General features: G+C 43.2%; 1 pseudogene; it reads right to left on the reverse strand.

Annotated features, from left to right (window-relative positions):
• LOC141073905 (uncharacterized) overlaps positions 1 to 19,801 on the reverse strand; it is a 74,791-nt pseudogene extending 54,990 nt beyond the window's left edge.
• Positions 19,802 to 21,018: the final 1,217 nt, after the last annotated feature.

Below are 21,018 nucleotides of genomic sequence, written 5' to 3' on the forward strand. Positions count from 1 at the left end.
AAGTCCCCCTCCCGCAAAGCCCGGCCGTGACGGATGGAAGTCACGTTAAGATATACCTTTTGGCCGGTTGCGATGTCTCGAATGAACCCGTATCCCTTCTCCAGGTTGGTATACACGAGCCGCCCGGTGGATCGGGAAGCCGCCATGCCCGCCTCCTTTTTTGTGGAGCAGGCTCCAGATCTCCCACTCTCAAGCCTTCTTCTCTATGACCTCTGCAACCCATATGGCGGGTCCGTGGTAGGCCGTGGAGTCCGGTGGGTGGGACGCGGCTGGGTACGAGAGCGGGGCAGAGACGGCCACAGATTACGGCGGCCCAGCAGCTGCTGGGGCCGGGCGGCAGGCAGGGTCAGCCGTGGGTCACGGTGGATAGGCCACAGAGCCCAACAAGTGGGCCGCAGCCAGCTCCGGGAGTGAAGTGGACGCGGCCGCGGGGCAGGCCGCAACCGGAGTCGCAGACGGAGCCGGAGTGGCGGCAGGCTTCGGTGGATAGGCCACCAACTCTCGGTGGAACGTGGCAGGGATGGCCACAGGTGGGTTCCGGGGACACGGGCAGAGGCGTCGCTCGGCCCAGCAGAGGCCGCAGAGCCCTCTCTCACCTTCCCTGTTGCCGTGGCCTCCAGCAGGCCACCCCGCAGCTCCTCCCGCAGCCTCCGATCTTCACCCCGCCATCCGGCAGGGCTAGCCTCCAGGCTCGTCGGTCCCGCGGGGAGGCTCCCAGGCGATGTCTTCGGCGGCTGCTCCAGCAGGGCCCGCAGTCGCTCCTCTTCTCCAACCGATGTGCTGTCAGTGGCTCCCAGGGGCAGGTCTCCCGACGAGATTTGACCTCTTGACGCCACCGCCACTCCAGGCGTCCCAGACCGCGGCAGCTGCAACGTCGCATCCCATCCGGTGTACAGCAGTCGAATGGCGCCAAACAGCCGCAGCCGGTCTTCCAACCTGGGCCACTCCCGCTCTTGGGTGGGGCGGTGGTCGGCTTCTCTACCCATCTTCCTGGGTCCAGCATGAGGGGGCAGATTTGATGTTACCCCAGATTGTTCAGTACAGCTGCAAACACCTGCGCCTCTTCCTGATACTGGAATATCACAGCCATTTTGTCCGGTTTTTGTACCGCCCCGGTTCTGACGACAGGCAATGATCCGGAACGAAATCTCAAATTTGTAATCCACAGGTGAGCAATTCAAGTCCTTTTAGGTATTTCTGCCACAGGTCTGCCGCTGAAGGTAGAGTATTGGCAGCGGCGATCCTGCCGACTACGCCAAATGTTGTAATGGCCTGGATTGGGGGGTGGTCCACTGCTTACCGTGACCAGATGACACAGACACCAGACGGAGGCAGATTTTGGTTGCAACAGGTCCGAGTTTATTGGCCGTCCTGACGAATGTAGCCATACACCGCAGCTCCTTTACAGCTCTCTGTATTCAGGCCCAGGCACCTTCACCTTCTGTCGTAGTGACGTTCCTCGCAGATCTTTCGCTGGGGCTGCCCTAGGCCTATCTACCGCCAGCGCTTCACCAGTCCGAAGTCGTCGTCCAATCTGTACCCCTTGGGCCTTGTCTGTCCTGCGGTTCTTTGTGTCAGGGCCACCCTCCTGACTGTCTCTTCCTGTCAGTCCCCTGGTCGAGCTCTCCACCATCGTCAGTCCTCCATACTGAGTCTTCTCCTCCTGAGCTCCCCCGGGACTAGCCTAGCCTGGAACCCTGTCCTGTCCTATTTATCCCCTTCCTCGGGAATTTCCCTCCTGGGTTCTTATCTCCCCGCCCTCATGACTAAGTGGTTTCTAAAGCCCTAAGCTGCTGTCAAGTCCTGAACTACGCTCCCCCTGCCATCTTGTGGTCAAATCTAGGTATTGCACTCCTTTTCTATCTTCCCCAGCTGTTTCCCTTCTGTAATTGCCAATATCCGTCTATAGTGTACAAACCGTCCCTTCTTCCTTCAGTCAAGTCTGTCTGTCAAGTCACCTTCTCCACACTCCCTACAAGACCAGGTCCAGTCTTTCTGGCCAAACTTCCCTTTTATGATCAACAGTAAATGTGCAGTGAGGCCAAGTGTGAATTTCTGTACAATAACAGCAGAGTTTCCCTTTATCCTGACTTTTCAATTTGTATTAAAACCAACTAACTTCAAGGAGGATTGTGATAATCTACAGGACAAACATTCCACCTGTGCCATGATAGATCTCTAAGCTGTGCGTGGCTGATGGCTGCAATATACATTTATTCCCTCCTGCAGGAGATGTGTTGGCTCCAGCCCTGGTGTCATGGATTCACTGCACATCATAAATTCCATTATGTTTTCCATCCTACAGAATTCAGATTACTGCACAATCTTTCCTCAAATGAGGAGAACTAATAGTTTCTCTACTCTTTTGGTCAGGACTCACAGTAGCTCAAATAGTTCACAGAAATGAATGCAACTCTGGTTTAGTGTTCTCCCCTCATATTTACTGTACATTGTTGTTGGGGATGTAAAATAAGTTTTTACTCTGTCTTTTTCTGCCTCTTCATTCTGTATGATAGTTTGTGGTGGCATCGGCTTGTCTCACTTATGTAAGTCTGTAACTCCCTGATAGTCTTAACAAAAATCTCTCCATCGCCTCTTCCAAATGCCTAAGGGCTAAAGTTAAAGGGAACCTGTCAGCAGGATTGTGCTCAGTAACCTACAGACACTGTCAGGTCAGCGCCGTTATACTGATTACATTGATACCTGGTGATGAAATCCATCTTGTGGTTGTTTAATCTTTATTTGTAGTTTTCAGTTAATGAGATTCTTGTGTTCTGGGGCAGGGCTGTGGGTGGGGCTGTGGGCGGGGCTTTTTGTGGTGCTCTGATTATATATTCATTTCTATTGGCTTATGACAGGTCGCTGATCCCTCACTGACCTGCCCCCATTATTACATAATGCATATAATAGCATTGATATTATTGTTGATAATGCCTATAATATTGTGACTATTGTGAGGCTTAGAAAAAAAATTACATCCAGCAAAATGTCACCAGCGATGACGGCGCCTGCGCAGTAGCATCTATCTCATATCAGGTGCTTCTGTGGTGTCAGATGGCAAGAAGAATAGTCAGGTAGCTGGGTCAGGAAGTACAGAATACAGAATCAGAAGACACAAGAGTAGTCAGTAAACGGGCCACGGTCACAACAGGTAATAAATACACAGGCCGCAAGCTGAGCACAGAGGACTGAACCAGAGGAGAACAGCGCTGTATCTGGCAGATTCCGGCCATGTGCTTTGCGCTTTAGTAGGGTGTGGTACTTTCCAATTGGCTGAAGTAGGGAGCAGATTACTCCAGCTGGACAGCAGGAACAGATCCCAGATGAGATTGGACTCACCATATGCAGAAGCCCTAATACAGTTGTGGCCAAAAGTATTGACACCCCTGCAATTCTGTCAGATAATACTCAGTTTCTTCCTGAAAATTATTGCAAACACAAATTCTTTGGTATTATTATCTTCATTTAATTTGTCTTAAATGAAAAAACACAAAAGAGAATGAAGCAAAAAGCAAAACATTGATCATTTCACACAAAGCTCCAAAAATGGGCCAGACAAAAGTATTGGCACCCTCAGCCTTATACTTGGTTGCACAACCTTTAGCCAAAATAACTGCGACCAACCGCTTCTGGTAACCATCAATGAGATTCTTACAATGCTCTGCTGGAATTTTAGACCATTCTTCTTTGGCAAACTGCTCCAGGTCCCTGATATTTGAAGGGTGCCTTCTCCAAACTGCCATTTTTATATCTCTCCATAGGTGTTCTATTGGATTCAGGTCTGGACTCATTGCTGGCCACCTTAGAAGTCTCCAGTGCTTTCTCTCAAACCATTTTCTAGCGCTTTTTGAAGTGTGTTTTGGGTCATTGTCCTGCTGAAAGACCCATGACCTCTGAGGGAGACCCAGCTTTCTCACACTGGGCCCTACATTATGCTGCAAAATTTGTTGGTAGTCTTCAGACTACATAATGCCATGCACACTGTCAAGCAGTCCAGTGCCAGAGGCAGCAAAGCAACCCCAAAACATCAGGGAACTTCCGCCATGTTTGACTGTAGGGACCGTGTTCTTTTCTTTGAATGCCTCTTTTTTTCTCCTGTAAATTCTATGTTGATGCCTTTGCTCAAAAAGCTCTACTTTTGTCTCATCTGACCAGAGAACATTCTTCCAAAACGTTTTAGGCTTTTTCAGGTAAGTTTTGGCAAACTCCAGCCTGGCTTTTTCATGTCTCGGGGTAAGAAGTGGGGTCTTCCTGGGTCTCGTCTCCTACCATACAGTCCCTTTTCATTCAGACGCCGATGGATAGAATGGGTTGACACTGTTGTACCCTCGGACTGCAGGGCACCTTGAACTTGTTTGGATGTTAGTCGAGGTTCTTTATCCAACAATCGCACAATCTTGCGTTGAAATCTCTTGTCAATTTTTCTTTTCCGTCCACATCTAGGGAGGTTAGCCACAGTGCCATGGGTTTTAAACGTCTTGATGACACTGCACACGGTAGACACAGGAACATTCAGGTCTTTGGAGATGGTCTTGTAGCCTTGAGATTGCTCATGCTTCTTCACAATTTGGTTTCTCAAGTCCTCAGACAGTTCTTTGGTCTTCTTTCTTTTCTCCATGCTCAATGTGGTACACACAAGGTCACAGGACAGAGGTTGAGTCAACTTTAATCCATGTCAACTGGCTGCAAGTGTGATTTAGTTATTGCCAACGCCTGTTAGGTGCCACAGGTAAGTCACAGGTGCTGTTAATTACACAAATTAGAGAAGCATCACATGATTTTCCGAACAGTGCCAATACTTTTGTCCACGCTCTTTTTTATGTTTGGTGTGGAATTATATCCAATTTGGCTTTAGGACAATTATTTTTGTGTTTTTTCATTTAAGACAAATTAAATGAAGATAATAATACCAAAGAATTTGTGTTTGCAATCATTTTCAGGAAGAAACTGAGTATTATCTGACAGAATTGCAGGGGTGTCAATACTTTTGGCCACAACTGTATAACTAAATGACAGAAAACCAGAATAGTCGAAATCCCCATAAAGTGATTACATTTTATAAATTAATTCACTGAGGGTTATAATCCTTAGGAGGACTGAATATTGTGACTCCACAGCCTCTTTCCAGAAATTAACACGCAGTGGATGTTGGAGAGTGAAAATTACACATTTGCCATTTTCTTACCCAGCACATAGTGCCCAGATTGTGCTCCAGGAGACACCGCAAATTAAGTGGATTCTTCTCACTATAATATTGCTAAATACAGGGATTCTAAGGCTGGGTTCACACGTGGCGGAACTCTCGCGGAAATTACCGCGAGAGTTCCGGAATTCCAATCTGCGGGAAAATCGAATTTTAAATTCCCGCGGAAAAACTAGCATTTTGCATGCGTAATTAGCTTGCAAAATGCGAGCGTTTTCCAAGCGATCTGTAGCATTGCTTGGAGAACTGATTGACAGGTTGGTCACACTTGTCAAACATAGTGTTTGACAAGTGTGACCAACTTTTTACTACTGAGGCCGCCTATGCGGCTTCAGTAGTAAAAGATAAAATGTAAAAAATATTTTAAAAAATTAAAAATGGTGTTATTCTTACCTTCCGACGTCCCGCGCAGCCTTGCCGCCTCTCTCCACGCTCCCATTCCCAGTAATCCTTTGCGAAAATGCCCGTGATGACGTACATTCTCGCGGGATCGCGACGTCTCGCAGTCATTCGCGATGATGTCGCGCGAATGACCGCGAGACTTCGCGATCCCACGAGAACGGACGCCATCATGGGCATTTTCGCAAAGGCTTACTGGGAACGGGAGCGTGGAGAGAGACGGGAAGGCAGCGTGGGATGTCGGAAGGTGAGAATAACAATATTTTTTATTTTAAGTTCTATTTTTTACAGGGATATGGTACCCAAAGCCCGGAGGACTGTCTCCTCTCCTCCGGACCATGGGTACCATCCGCAATTGTTCTGCTTACTTTTCGCATGGTGTGCACAGCCACATGCGGAAAGTAAGCAGAACAATGCATTCCTATGGGTGCGTGATCGCCGCGATTCCGCAAAATTAATGAGCATGCTGCGTTTTTTACCGCAAAGTGATTCTGCCGCGGTAAAAACCGCAGCATTAGCACAGCATTGAGGAATCCCATAGGAATGCATGTGATGCTTATTTTTCTTGTTTTCGCAGCAAAATCACGTGGTTAAAACCGCCACGGAAACGCGAAAAAAACGCCACGTGTGAACTCAGCCTAAATGTTGTTTGCGCACACTGCAAGACTCAGAAGTGAGAGCGGATTTTGCTGGACTGGTTTATGGAAACCTTGTTGCTTTCCAAAAGCCTTTGAGCCACTAATAGTGTGGGAACCTCTGTTTTTCCATTGACAGATGATGGACCTGAGTGGCGACTTGTTTTTTGTGAGATGAGAATTGTTATTATTTTTGCCTTCATAACGTTGATTGGTTTCTTTTTATTGGATATTTGGGAGGCAGAATGAACAAACAGTTGAACACCAGACACTATTGGTTCATCCAACAAGGTTTTTTATTAGACTGTGAACTGTCATTGTCTTGGTAAACAAGTAAAGTTTTTTACATAGCTTGCCATTTTTATGGACAGTTTAAATAGAAATGTTCAAAAATATAAAACTCAAGGATATTTTATTAAAAAATAATTATTTTTTATCTTAGCAGATAAGAGGGACAGGAGATCAGAGGGACAGCTGACATCTTCAAATTTTAAATCTGATGATCTTGAGATCCTACAAGATACAACTGAAGTGATTGCTATTACTCCAGATATACCATCATCCATTCACAGCAAAGATCTGTCATCTGATCCTATGAAACAGGTCCCATCTTCTGATTCATTACCGACTACTAAGGAAAATCAAAGTCACAAAAGAGGCATTAAAAAACAAACTGCTCCTAAAGCAAAGAAGTCATTTTCATGTTCAGAATGTGGGAAATATTTTATCCAGAAATGTAATCTTGTTATACACCAAAGAACTCACTCGGGGGAGAAGCCTTTTTCCTGTTCAGAATGTGGGAAATGTTTTAAATGGAAATCGTTTCTTGTTAGGCACCAGAGAACTCACACAGGGGAAAAGCCTTTTTCCTGTTCAGAATGTGGGAAATGTTTTAACCGGAAATCAGTTCTTGATAGCCACCAGAGAACTCATACAGAGGAGAAATCTTTTTCATGTCCAGAATGTGAGAAATGTTTTGCACAAAAATCACATTTTGTTAACCACCAGAGAACTCACACAGGGGAGAAGCCTTTTTCATGTTCAGAATGCGGGAAAGGTTTTATCCAGAAAGGAAATCTTGTTAAACACCAAAGAACTCACACAGGTGAAATCTTGAAGCCTTTTTCATGTTTAAAATGTGGGAAATATTTTAAACAGAAATCAGACCTTGTTATTCACCAGAGAATTCACACAGGAACAAAACCTTTTTCATGTTCAGAATGTGATAAATGTTTTGCACAGAAATCAAATTTTGTTACCCACCAGAGAACTCACACAGGGGAGAAGCCTTTTTCCTGTTCAGAATGTGGGAAATGTTTTAACCGGAAATTGATTCTGGTTAAGCACCAAAGAACCCACACAGCGAAGAAGCCTTTTTCCTGTTCAGAATGTGGGAAATGTTTCAAATGTAAATCGTTTCTTGTTAAGCACCAGAGAACTCACACAGGGGAGAAGCCTTTTTCCTGTTCAGAATGTGGGAAATGTTTTAACCGGAAATCGGTTCTTGACAGCCACCAGAGAACTCACACAGAGAAATCTTTTTCATGTCCAGAATGTCAGAAATGTTTTGCACATAAATCACATTTTGTTAACCATCAGAGAGTTCACACAGGGGAGAAGCCTTTTTCCTGTTCAGAATGTGGGAAATGTTTTACCCGGAAATCAGTTCGTGATAGACACCAGAGAACCCACACTGGGGAGAAACCTTTTTCCTGTTCAGAATGTGGGAAATGTTTTACCCGGAAATCGGTTCTTGATAGCCACCAAAGAACCCACACAGGGGAGAAGCCTTTTTCATGTTCAAAATGTGGGAAATGTTTTAAATGGAAAAAAAATCTTGATAGGCACCAGAGATCCCACACAGGTGAGAAGCTTTTTTCTTGTTCAAAATGTGGGAAATATTTTAACCGGAAGGCGCTTCTTGATCACCATCAGAGCAGTCACACAGAGGAGAAGCCTTTTTCATTTTTTTAATGTGGGAAATATTTTACCTTGAAATCAACTGTTAATAAACATCAGAGACATCACATAGGGGAGAAGTCTTTTTTATGTTCATAATGTTGGAATCGTTTTAACCAAAATTGGATTTTCTTGAAAAGGTTGTCTCTTGTGATTCCTCATGTTTGCTGACAAAAGGATAAAACTAAACTTTATTAACTCAAAATATAAAACTATACCCATAATTCACCCCCTGAAGGTCAGTCAGAAGATGACTAATAGAAAAAACATGTACCCCACGTTTCAATATATAGGGTGATTATATAGCAATTTGGCTATGGACATTCTTAATGATGTTGATACTTATAGGAAAGTAGCAAATTACCCTACTAGTGTTTGTAAAAATGTATTGGAATCTTTAGTAATGGAGGAAGAAAATTTAGGGGTAATTAATAAAAAAACTAAAACTTTTTTGAATATTTTCCTGTCACCCTGGTGTTTTACAGTCTCCCGAAAATGCACAAACAAATTTTTCCCCCTCCATTATGTCCAATTATATCGAGTATAGGATCACTTAACAAAAAGTTTAAGTGTTTGGATTGACAGACATCTACAAACCCTAGTTTCCCGCACACCTGGCTATTTAAAGAATAGTACTTCAGTGTTAAATCAACTAAAAACTTTTGAATGGTCAGAGTGTAATTGTTTTGTGTCTTGTGACATAATGAATTTATCCTCATGTATTCCTCATGAACAGGCTATAACAGCAATTACATACCATCTAAATAAGTATAGCTCCTACAGTGATTCACTGAAGGAATTTATTATTAGAGGCACAGCATATCTTGTAAAGTATAATTTCTTTATGTTTAATTCTGAATTCTATTTTCAAGTAACTGGAGCCCCGATGGGATCGCGATTCTCACCATCCCTAGCAATTTTGTTTGTTGCTTGTTGGGAGGAGTTTTTTATTTTTTCAGAATCAAATGTTTTTGCAGGCTGCATTGAGTGGTACGGCCGCTATGTGGACGATCTCCTACTCACATGGAGGGGTGATGTGGCGACCGTGCCACTCTTTGTGCAATATCTTAAGAAAAACTCCATCAATTTGTGGTTTACTTTTTCGTTTTCAAACAATAAAATGGATTTTTTGGATCTGACCCTTTTAGGTGATTGTGATAGGAAGTGCATACATAGCACTATTTTCCGTAAACCAGTCAGTGGTAACACTTTATTAAGAGCTGATAGTCGTCACCTGTAAAATATCAGTATTTCAATAATAAAAAATATGGATGCAGAGTCTAGCTAGCCAGCTCTGTTTAGTGGGTGAGTGCGTTATTCTGAGGACTTTGGCTCATACATCTGCTCCCTGCTTGTCAGAACTATAGGGCATTTGTCAGAACTGTCAATATGTGGCTATTTGGAGGTTGTAAATGGCTCCAAAGGTCAAAGGCCATAAGCTTAAGTTTTTCAAGCGTAATGCATGAATACCTAATATGCATATTCCATAAGATACTAGCGTTCTAATATGGTAGAAGCTACGAACATAGCGGCAGATAACCATATGTGGTTATGAGACAGGAAAAATAGACACTAATGCAAGTCTATGGGTCAAAATAGTATAAAAGCCGACCTAACTCCTGTACAGGGAGATCTCCCATATCTGGAGAATCTCCAACACGGACCACATCATGCCTCAAGACCATATGTAAGAACCAATGAATGCTTGTTTTCTCTTCTTTTAATCTAATACTTATTTCTGTGTGCTATGAACTCACTTTTCTTCATTTTTGTAATCACTTTTTGAATGAACATTAAACAAGATTTAATTTTATCCACACAATTCAACATTGTTTTCCTTTTTATCCTCACCCTGCTCTTACTTAAGGAAAAAAATAAGAAAGAGATATTTTTTCTTCATTTTGGCGAGCCAAGGCCAGGCTGATCTTTGTGCTATATTTATACTCCTTCGTTTGTACAAGGGGAGAACTCTGCTAAAAACATCTGCTGTACAAAGCCTCAGGAATTCCACTATTTCACGTCACAAGGATCAGACAGAATCTACAGACTACGAGAGAGGATCCGTGTCTTCGACCATGGAAAGCTGCATGGGTCCCATCCAGACGGAGGGCTGAGGATTTCAGTAAAGACACAGAAGATCATCCATTGGATCAACCCAGGAGAGGAAAAGACGCTTGAAGTGGCTGGTTTTGCCACGAAACGCGTAGGCTTATTAAAGAAGTTTTTTATTATATGGACTGCCGAAGGTGCGCTTTTTTCTGGTCAGCACGGTTTATTCAGCACGGCTCTTTTTTCCACTTTGGATTTGTTTCATTTACTACCAGCGGGATACCAGCGACGACCGGACCTTTATGAGTGATTCCCAGTTTGTTGTGACTCACACAACTTCAGCAGGTGAGTCTAACTGATTGGGCTTGCTTGCTATTGTGGTTCTTCAAGACAATACACCCTATGTGCGCTTTCCATTTTTGTTTTTTCTTGATATTGTCAGAACATATTGAACAATTGGAGGATCAGATTAATACTCGGACAGAGTTATTGTCCAAATTACGACAAGACATAAAAAGGGTTTCTGCTAACACAAGATCAGCAGGTAAACAGGAGGACAGTGCTGCTGCCTCATCATTTGTACCAGACACACAAGATCCAGATGTTTCAGTAGAGGAATTAGAGGCAGTAGAATTACAACGGAAAAAATTACATGACAGAGCAGCACGCATTAATCTGAAAATACACGATCAGTTAATGAAAATTGTAAAAGACATTCCAAATTACAGCGATCAGATGGACGCCTTTTATAATGCGGACATTTTTGAATCAAACACAGACAAATTCAATCTTAATGATGAACAAAAAAATAAGATATTCAAAGTATGGCTACCTTCACATATGGGAAAAAGATTACAGACCACTCCCAGATTAACCCCTTTACCCCCAAGGGTGGTTTGCACTTTCATGATTGGGCCAATTTTTACCATCCTGACCACTGTCCCTTTATGAGGTAATAACTCTGAAATGCTTCCATGGATCCCGGTGATTCTGACATTGTTTTCTCGTGACATATTGTACTTCATGTTAGTGGTAAAATTTCATTCATATAACTTGCGTTTATTTGTGAAAAAAATGGAAATTTGGTGAAAATTTTGAAAATGTCGCTATTTTCCAACTTTGAATTTTTATGCCCTTAAATCACAGAGATACAGCACACAAAAGCTTAATATGTAACATTTCCCATATGTTTACTTTACATCAGCACAATTTTGGAACCAAAATTTTTTTTTGTTAGGAAGTTATAAGGGTTAAAAGTTGACCAGCGATTTCTCATTTTTGCAACACCATTTTATTTTTACGGACCACATCACATTTGAAGTCACTTTGAGGGATCTATATGATAGAAAATACCCAAAAGTGACACCATTCTAAAAACTGCCCCCCTCAAGGTGCTCAAAACCATATTCAAGAAGTTTATTAACCCTTCAGGTGCTTCACAGCAATTTTTTGAATGTTTAAAAAAAAATGAACATTTAACTTTTTTTCACAAAAAAAATTACTTCAGGTCCAATTTTTTTTATTTTACCAAGGGTAACAGGAGAAATTAGATGTAAAAGTTATTGTGCAATTTGTCCTGAGTACGCTGATACCTGATATGTGGGGAGGAACCACTGTTTCGGCGCATGGCAGAGCTCAGAAGGGAAGGAGCGCTGTTTGACTTTTTCATTGCAAAATTGGCTGGAATTGATTGGACGCCATGTCACGTTTGGAGAGCCCCTGATGTACCTAAACAGTGGAAACCCCCCACAAGTGACCCCCATTTTGGAAACTAGACCCCCAAGGAACTTATCTAGATGTGTGGTGAGAACTTTGAACTCACAAGGGCTTCACAGAAATTTATAATGTACAGCCGTACAATTAAAAAATCACATTTTTTCCACAAAAATGATCTTTTCACCCTTAATTTTTATTTTTCCAAGGGTAACAGGACCCCAGAAGTTATTGTGCAATTTGTCCTGAGTACGCTGATATCCCATATGTGGGAGTAAACCACTATTTGGGCGCATGGCAGAGCTCGGAAAGGAATCAGCGCCATTTGACTTTTTGGCTGGGATTGGGATTGGACGCCATGCCGCGTTTGGAAAGCCCCTGATGTGCCTAAACAGTGGAAACCCCTGACAAATGACCCCATTTTGGAAACCAGACCCCATAAGGAACTTATCTAGATGTGTGGTGAGCACTTTGAACCCCCCAGTGCTTCACAGAAGTTTATAACACCCGGGCGTGAAAATAAAAAAATCATATTTTTTCCACAAACATGATCTTTCAGTCCCCAATTTTTTTATTTTCCCAAGGGTACCAGGAGAAATTGGACCCCAAAAGTTGTTGTCCAATTTGTTCTGAGTATGCTGATACCCCATATGTGGGAGAAAACTACTGTATGGGCACACGTCGGGGCTCGGAAGGGAAGTAGTGACATTTTGGAATGCAGACTTTGATGGAATGGTCTGCGGGTGTCATGTGCGTATGTACCTCCAGCTGTGGAGCAGACGTAAGCGGCCTCTCGTGCTCCCGGCGTCTGTGAGCTGCTCCAGGTGTACAGGACCTTTGTGATGTGAGTCAACACATGACCACGTCGGTTTCACTTGCTGGTGGTTGCGGCGGGGACCAATGGACTTTCCAACATGTTTCAAAGACTAACTGTCTTCTTCCTCCCTGAGACGCCGGGAGCACGAGAGGCCGCTCACGTCTGCTCCACAGCTGGAGGTACACTGACAGGAGGCTGCCACCGGCCGGGGCAGGCCCTGTAACTCGTCTATACCCCAGTGTACAAACCCCCCCCTCTTTTTCCAAGAGCTGGAGCAAAAAGCGCTATTTTAACCTGCACCGCTTACTGGAGTGAGGACTTCGCATCGCATTATCTTTACAGGTACCGCTCTCTGACTTGTGCATTTACTATTGAGGCTACTCTGCACAGCCGTTCACAGGCTGCAATTTGACTTTGATTTTTTTTTTTTTTTTTTAAGCTGCTATTAAGGAGAATTACCCTGCAGTATATAACCTGTTCAATGATTTCAGGTTTTTACCCTCACTCATGCCTTTTTAGTTTTTAATGATTGTTCAGGTTGGAACTAAGATTGCCACCAGCATCTATAAATATTCTTTTTCCCTTAAGCACTTCTTCTGAGGTCTTACAATTGACTATTACTAATTGCTATTTTCTCGCTATTATCCAGCTACATAAAGAGCACTTATAAGAGGTTTGTTTTTTTTTACAACCACCCAATTTAGATTTCCCTCTTCTTTGAGTGTTCCAAGCGCACACTAATATTAGTAGTTAAATACTTTTTTTATTTTATTATTTTTCCCTAACTAAGGGGGTGATAATGGGGGGTTTGATTTACTATTTATGGCGGTTTTTATGTTTGGCAGCTGTCGCACGCTAAAAGATGCTTTTTATTGTAAAAATAGTTTTTGCATCACCACATTTTGAGACCTATAACTTTTCCATAATTTGACCCATTGAGTCATGTGAGGTCTTAATTTTTGCGGGACGAGTTGACGTTTTTATTGGTACCATTTTCAGGCACGTGACATTTTTGATCGCTTTTTATTCCGATTTTTGGGATGCAGAATGAACAAAAACAAAAACCAGCATTTCAAGAATTTTTTTTGGGGGGTGCTTTTACACCGTTCCACGTGCAGTAAAATTGATAAAGCGGTTTTATTCTTCGGGTCAGTACGATTACAGCGATACCTCATTTATGTCTTTTTTATGTTTTTGGCGCTTTTATGCAATGAAAACAATTTTATATAAAAAATAATTATTTTTGCATCGCTTTATTCTGCGAGCTATAACTTTTTTATTTTTTCACTGATGACTAGTGTTGAGCATTCCGATACTGCAAATATCGGGCATCGGCCGATATTCACGGTAACGAAATTCCGATACTGAGTTCCGATACTTTTTGCATATCGAATACCGGAATCGGAAGTTCCCATAATGCTATGAGGCAGTTTGATTTGATTCAGCCAATGAGGAATCCTAAGAAGTGTGGGCACATCCTGTTAGGTATGTAGGCATGTTAACTAATGGCATGGCTGTGATTGGCTGCTGAAATGATGTCATGATGCACTATAAAAGCTGCCGCCATTTTGGGTTCACTCTGCTGTGAATTCAGTTAGGGACAGGACGCTGCTGTTCTGAGGGACAGTTAGAGATAGCGATTTGCTATACTGTGCTTTACCCAGGCTACTTTAGCAACAGCTGTGTGAAGCTTTCTTTTGCCTTGCAGTGCTGTTCACAGCTGTCTGCAAGGTCTGTGTGTGTGAGTGCAGCTCACGCTGCAGTGTGTTCTGCAGCCACCTCTGGTTGTAGTCCGCTCAGCGTGCGTCACTGCCTCATACATAGTCCTTTTTTTGTTTTATTGCTGCTCATTTTTCCTGATTTCTCCTATTAGTGTGCTTCCATCCATATCCATCTACATTGGTTGCAAACACTATATAGGAGTAGACAGCGGAGCCTTTCAGTGCTAGTGCCCAGTTCTCTGCACTGTTCACGGCTGTCTGTGAGGTCTCTGTGTGAGTGCAGCTCACGCTGTAGTGTGTTCTGCAGTCACCTCTGGTTGTAGTCCGCTTAGTGTGCGTCACTGCCTCATACATAGTCCTTTTTTGCTGTAGTGCTGCTTATTTTTCCTGAATTTCTCCTATTAGTGTGCTTCCATCCGTATCCAGCTAGATTGGTTGCAAACACTATATAGGAGTAGATAGAGGAGCCTTTTTGCTGGCTTGTGCCCTGCGGCCCCAGCCAGATTAGTATTAGCCTATTTTTTGGAGCCTCATCTATTGCATTGTAGGTTACCTTCCTGCATTGTAATAGCTCCAAAAAGTTTGTGATACTATCGCTTTCACATCTTTGGTCACATCCTTTTTGAAAAAAAAAACACGTAAATAAAGTTCACTAAACACTCCACTTGACAGTTGTTTAGGCCACATTAGCTCATATTAAAGTGTAGTCCGCACACTTTATAATATTAGTGTTTCTTATACCTGTTAGCAGCTGTTCAGGAATAAGCACACTAAGCCCCTCCCTTGTATTTTTCTGCCTTTCTTTATCAGTCTACCAAGATGAAGAAGGCAGGGAGTAAGGCACGTGGGCGTGGAGTTTCAGCAGGGAGAGGACGTGGGGATTCTGTGCCTGCTGCGGGCACCAGTGACTCAGCATCCCCCAGTTTTACCAGGGAACATTCCTTTATGCGCAGCTTTGTAGGACCTCGCCGTACCCCACTGCTGCGGGATGAACAAATTGAAGCCGTTGTCGGATGGATGGCAGCTAACGCATCGACTTCAATTACTTCCACATCCTCTCAGGGCCAGGCACTGAAGAGCAACCATCTGTCTCTTCACCACCTGCCAAATTGCCCAGGCAGTCAGAGAGCCCTGGATAGGAGACATCTCTACTTCTCTTCTCTGAATCTCTTGGCTTGGAAACAGGGGGCCAGCCAAGCAGCATTCTAGAATGTGAAGAAGAGGGAGTATTGTTATGAGCTCATTTTCTCGTTCACCTTTGGTGTCCGATGAACTCCCTCTGCTGATGAAAGGAGGTGGTGAAACTGATTTGGATGGGAGAGACCTGTCACCTGAACAGGTGGCTTGCGATTGGACATCTGGAATCTCTGAGTGGATATAAGGCAGCCGACGCCCTGTAGGGTTGCTGGTGATTTCTCCTGCTCTGAGGTCTGGCCTCCAGTCCAGTTCCTGCCTTCTAAAGCTAAGTTTTGCTCTGCTATTGTTCCATGAGATTTTGTCTGATTTACTTAGTTTTTTGTTCAGCCAGCCCCGGCTGAGGCTATGCTGAATTTCCATTTTTGTCCCTGATCGGTTTAATTTCTTTTGCTCTGTCCTCAGAATATATCGGAGTGCTGATATAGGGATTTTGAAGTCTAGCAACTTCAGGGCCGTTTTTCCTATCAGACGTGTTGGGACATTTTTGGTAGGGCTTTTGCGGATTGCAGCCAGCATCTTTTCTGTCCTGTCCTATCTAGTTAGTTGGGCCCCATCGTTTGCTCTGCCTATCTTTCTGTCTGTGTTTGTGTTTTCATCTTTTTTCACCAACAATACATGTTGGGGGCTGTCTATTGCTTTGGGGTCTGCTCTGGGGCAGTTTAGATTTCCCCTTTCTTTCTTTAGGCTTATTTAGCTCTCCGGCTGTGACGAGGTGTCTAGGACCACCGTAGGCACGCTCCACGGCTACTGTTAGTTGATGTGAACAGGATCCGGGGTCTGCAATCCGCTAGCTACCAACCTCTCCGGTTTTCTGGACTTAGCTTGCCTTTTTGTTTTTTCCTCCTCCGGTGACTCATTCATAACAGTCTCCCCTGTTATGAATGGGTCACTGAGGAGGAAAACAAGACTAAGCTAAGTCACAGAAAACCAGAGCGTTTGGTAACTAAGCAGATTGCAGACCCCTGATCCTATCTACACAACTAGCAGTAGCCCTGGAGCGTACCTACGATGATTCTTGATGCCTCGTCACAGCCGGAGGACTAAATAAGCCTAAAGCAAGAAAGGGGAAATCTAAACTGCCCCAGAGCAGACCCCAAAGGAATAGACAGCCCCCACACATGTATTGATGGTGAGACAAGATGAAAGCACAAACACAGGTAGGAAAATAGACTGAGCAAACGATGGGGCCCACACTAACTAGAAAGGACAGGAAAGGAAAGATACTGTCTGCAATCAAGCCAAAAAAACACTGCAAAAATGTCCATCACTTCTGACAGCAAAAAAAACCCTGAAGTCACTAGACTTCTCACACTATTTCAGCACTCTGGCATATTCTGAGAACAGAGCAAAAAGAGGCCAATCTAATAAGGGACAAAAAGCAAACTGGCACATACAGTGACATAAGAATGGAAATTCAGCACAGCCCCAGCCGGGGCTGGCTGACCACACAAAAAACTGAATAGACCAAACCAAAACAAATGTGAACATTAGCAGAGAACACTTAGCTTGAGAAGGCAGGAACTGAACTGGAAACCAAGACCTCAGGAGGCAGGAAAAAATCACCAGCATGGGAATAGGGAGTCGGCTGTCTTAAATCCAGTCCGAGACTCCAGATGTCCTATCCTCATTATCAGGTGGCATGTCTCTGTTAATTAGATCACCTTCATTACCTCCTGCCACCACCAGAGGGAGCCCGGAAAGAGAACTCACAACTCCTCTGTCAGCACAACCAGCTCCCTCACCAGAGGCAGACCACAAAATGAGTTCACAACACTCCCCCTTCCACTGACCCACTGGGATAATAGCTGCTGTGACTTCAGATCTTCCAGGGTCACTACACCAGCTGTGGCACCCACACACACAGGGGGTGATGACAAGCGTAGGAAAATGACTGTCCATACAAGGCCAGTTGATCAGAGGATCACAACCTGGCTTCATCTTCCAGGGTCGCTACCACACCTGTGGCCCGCACACAAAGAGGAGGTAACAATAAGTGCTGGAAGATGACAGTCCATTGAGTCCATACAAGGTACAAGGCCAGTTGATCCGAGGATCACAACCTGGCTTCTCCAAATGTAGCCATGGTTCAGTGATGGTCAATGGAGCAGATCTGTATTCTTCCAACCAAGGCTGAAAACCCCTAGGATGTTTCCTATAGAATGATAGATCCGTGTCCCTTGTGATGATGTTGTGGCTGCTGTCCTGTCTCTTGTCCTTTGGATGTATAGATGTCTTGGCAGACTCTCTCTGGCTGTTTCTCTCAGTCTCTTTATACAGAGGCCTGTAACCTATTTTTAGACTTAACAAGTGTCCCTCACTCAGTATTTACATGAAGGGTAAGAATGCAGATGAGATTATTATAGCATTATTTGATTATTTAAACTATTTACATAGTTTTTCCCTCTCTGCTTTAGAAGTCAACAAACTGGCTCCATAACCCAATGCATAATTAGCATATCAGCAAACATCAGTAGTGATTTAAGAATAAGCACACAATAAAAGTCAATATTCCAGGCTTACACGAACAAAAGTCTGTTTTCTTGACCAACTAGATATCAACACTTAACTTTGAAAGCCACCATACAGAAAACATTCTATTATTCTTCGTTGCTAAAAAAAATAGTTGTCTGGTTAATTAACATACAATGCTGTATGTCTTCACAATGCCAAAAGTAAAAAAAAGTTTTTAAAAATATAAAAAAATGTAAAAGTTCAAGTCACCCCTCTTTCGCTCCTTTCAAAATAAAACAAAAAAAAATCAAACATACACATATTTGTTATAGCCGCGTTCAGAATCTCCCGATCTATCAATATAAAAAAAGAATTAACCTGATCGCTAAATGGCGTAACGAGAAAAAATGTCAAAACGGCAGAATTACTTTTTTTGGTCGCTGCAACATTACATTAAAATGCAATAAAGGGCGATCAAAAGATCCTATCTGCACCAAAATGGTTTCCATTAAAAACCTCAGCTCGGCACACAAAAAATAATCCCAAACCCAACCCAAGATCATGAAAAATGGAGACGTGACGGGTATCGGAAAATGGTGCAATTCTTTTACACTTTACCTAATAGAGAGGAGTTATTTTTACTGATACAGTGGGTATGGAAAGTATTCAGACCCCTTTAAATTTTTCACTGTTTGTTTCATTGCAGCCATTTGGTAAATTCAAATTCATACTATCTGTTCTTGACACTGGAGTGGCTTATAAACAACCGAAGTATATAGTTTGAGGTCTGGGATCTGCCAATATGTGGCTAGTTTTCTGACTGTTTCGGATAACACGATACATGATTTTAGTTTTTTTGTCTAGTCTCGCTTGAATATACAGTAGGTCAATATTAAATAGTCTCCTGAATAGTCTCGCCTTTGGTGAGGATGATGAAACCCGTAGAAATGAGACGCTTGGAGAGTGTGTAAACATCACCTCACCCTATATACTGAGATGTGGGGTACATGTTTTTTCTATTAATCACTTTCCAACTAACCTTCAGGGGGTGAATTATGGGTATTGTTTTACATTTGGAATTCATAAAGTTTAGTTTTATCCTTTTGTCAGCAAACATGAGGAATGACAAGAGACAACCCATTTAAGAAGATTTAATTTTGGTTAAAATTATTCCAACATTATGAACATAAAAAGGCTTCTCCCCTATGTGACGTCTCTGATGTTTATTAACTGTTAATTTCCAAGTAAATTATTTCCCACATTAAGAAAATGAAAAAGGCAGCTTCTCTGTGTAACAGCTCTGATGGAGATCAAGAAGCGCTTTCTGGTTAAAATATTTCCCACATTAACAGGAAAAAGGCTTCTCCCCTGGGTGAGTTTTCTGGTGCTTAACACAATATGATTTCTTGCTAAAACATTTCCCACATTCTAAACATGAAAAAGGCTTCTCCCCTGTGTGAGTTCTCTTGTGCTTAACACAGCCTGATTTATTGCTAAAACATTTCCCACATTCTAAACATGAAAAAGGCTTCTCTCCTGTGTGAGTTCTCTGGTGCTTAACACAATTTGATTTATTGGTGAAACATTTCCCACATTCTGAACAGGAAAAAGGCTTCTCTCCTGTGTGAGTTCTTTGGTGGGTAACAAAAGTATTAAGTTACGTACCGGTAACGGTATTTTTCGGAAGCCCATGACAGCACCACGAGAGAGGGGATCCGCCCTTTAGGAACAGGAAACCTACAGATACAAAAGGGCGGCACCTCTCCCACGCATCAGTTGGATTACAGAGCTTGAGAGGCTACCATGGTTAGTACACAACATATAATATATACAACCTATCTACCCTATTTATCAGAAATATTTTTATACCATCTCCCATATACAGTAAATTGTGGACAATCTTCTAAAGGAGTGCACCCCTATATGTGAACAAGGGAGGGAACTAAGGGTGCTGTCATGGGCTTCCGAAAAATACCGTTACCGGTACGTAACTTAATACTTTATTCGGACTCCCATGACAGCACCACGAGAGAATTACAGAGATGTAAACTAACTTAGGGAGGGACTACAGCCTGCAGCACCCTTAGCCCAAAGGTGAGATCTGAGGAGGCACCCATGTCTAACCGATAGTGGTTAAAAAAGGTGGAAGGAGATGACCAGGTGGCCGCCTTACATATCTGATCAATTGACACTCCAGATCTTTCTGCCCAAGATGATGCCATGGCACGAGTGGAATGCGCCCTCAGGTTCTGCGGAGCCGGACCTCCACCTGCTGTGTAGGCAAGAGAGATAGCCTCCCTAATCCACCTTGCTAATGTGCGTTTCGATACCCTACAACCTTTCCTGGGACCTTGGAAGGATAGGAATAATGCATTCTCCTTCTTCCAAGGATCCGTGGCTGCTAAATATTTAAGTAAGCATCTCCTAATATCTAATGCCTGAAGTTTTTGCTCCTTAGGGTTGGTCGGATTAGGGAGGAAGGAAGGCAGAACTATCTCTTGTGTCCTGTGAAATTGTGATGCTACCTTGGGAAGGTATGCTGGATCTGGCCTTAGGATTACTCTATCCTGTAAGAACTCTGTGTAAGGGGGCAATCTGGAAAGTGCCTGTATGTCGCTCACTCTACGTGCGGATGTTATCGCTACCAGAAATGCTGCCTTAAGAGATATAATCTTTAGTGAGGCAGAATCCAAAGGTTCAAACGGACTTTCTGTCATGGCTGTAAGGACTAAGTTTAAGTCCCAAGGCACACATCTGTCCTTGTGTATGGGTCTCGATCTAGCCGCCGCTTTAATGAACCTTGCTACCCAATAGTTATTGGCAATGTCACATGCAAACAAGGCTCCTAAGGCTGAAACATGTACTTTTAATGTA

Source organism: Dendrobates tinctorius, unplaced genomic scaffold, assembly GCF_039654945.1.
Source record: "Dendrobates tinctorius isolate UK_male_01 unplaced genomic scaffold, ASM3965494v1 ptg000320l, whole genome shotgun sequence".
Lineage (NCBI taxonomy): Eukaryota > Metazoa > Chordata > Amphibia > Anura > Dendrobatidae > Dendrobates > Dendrobates tinctorius.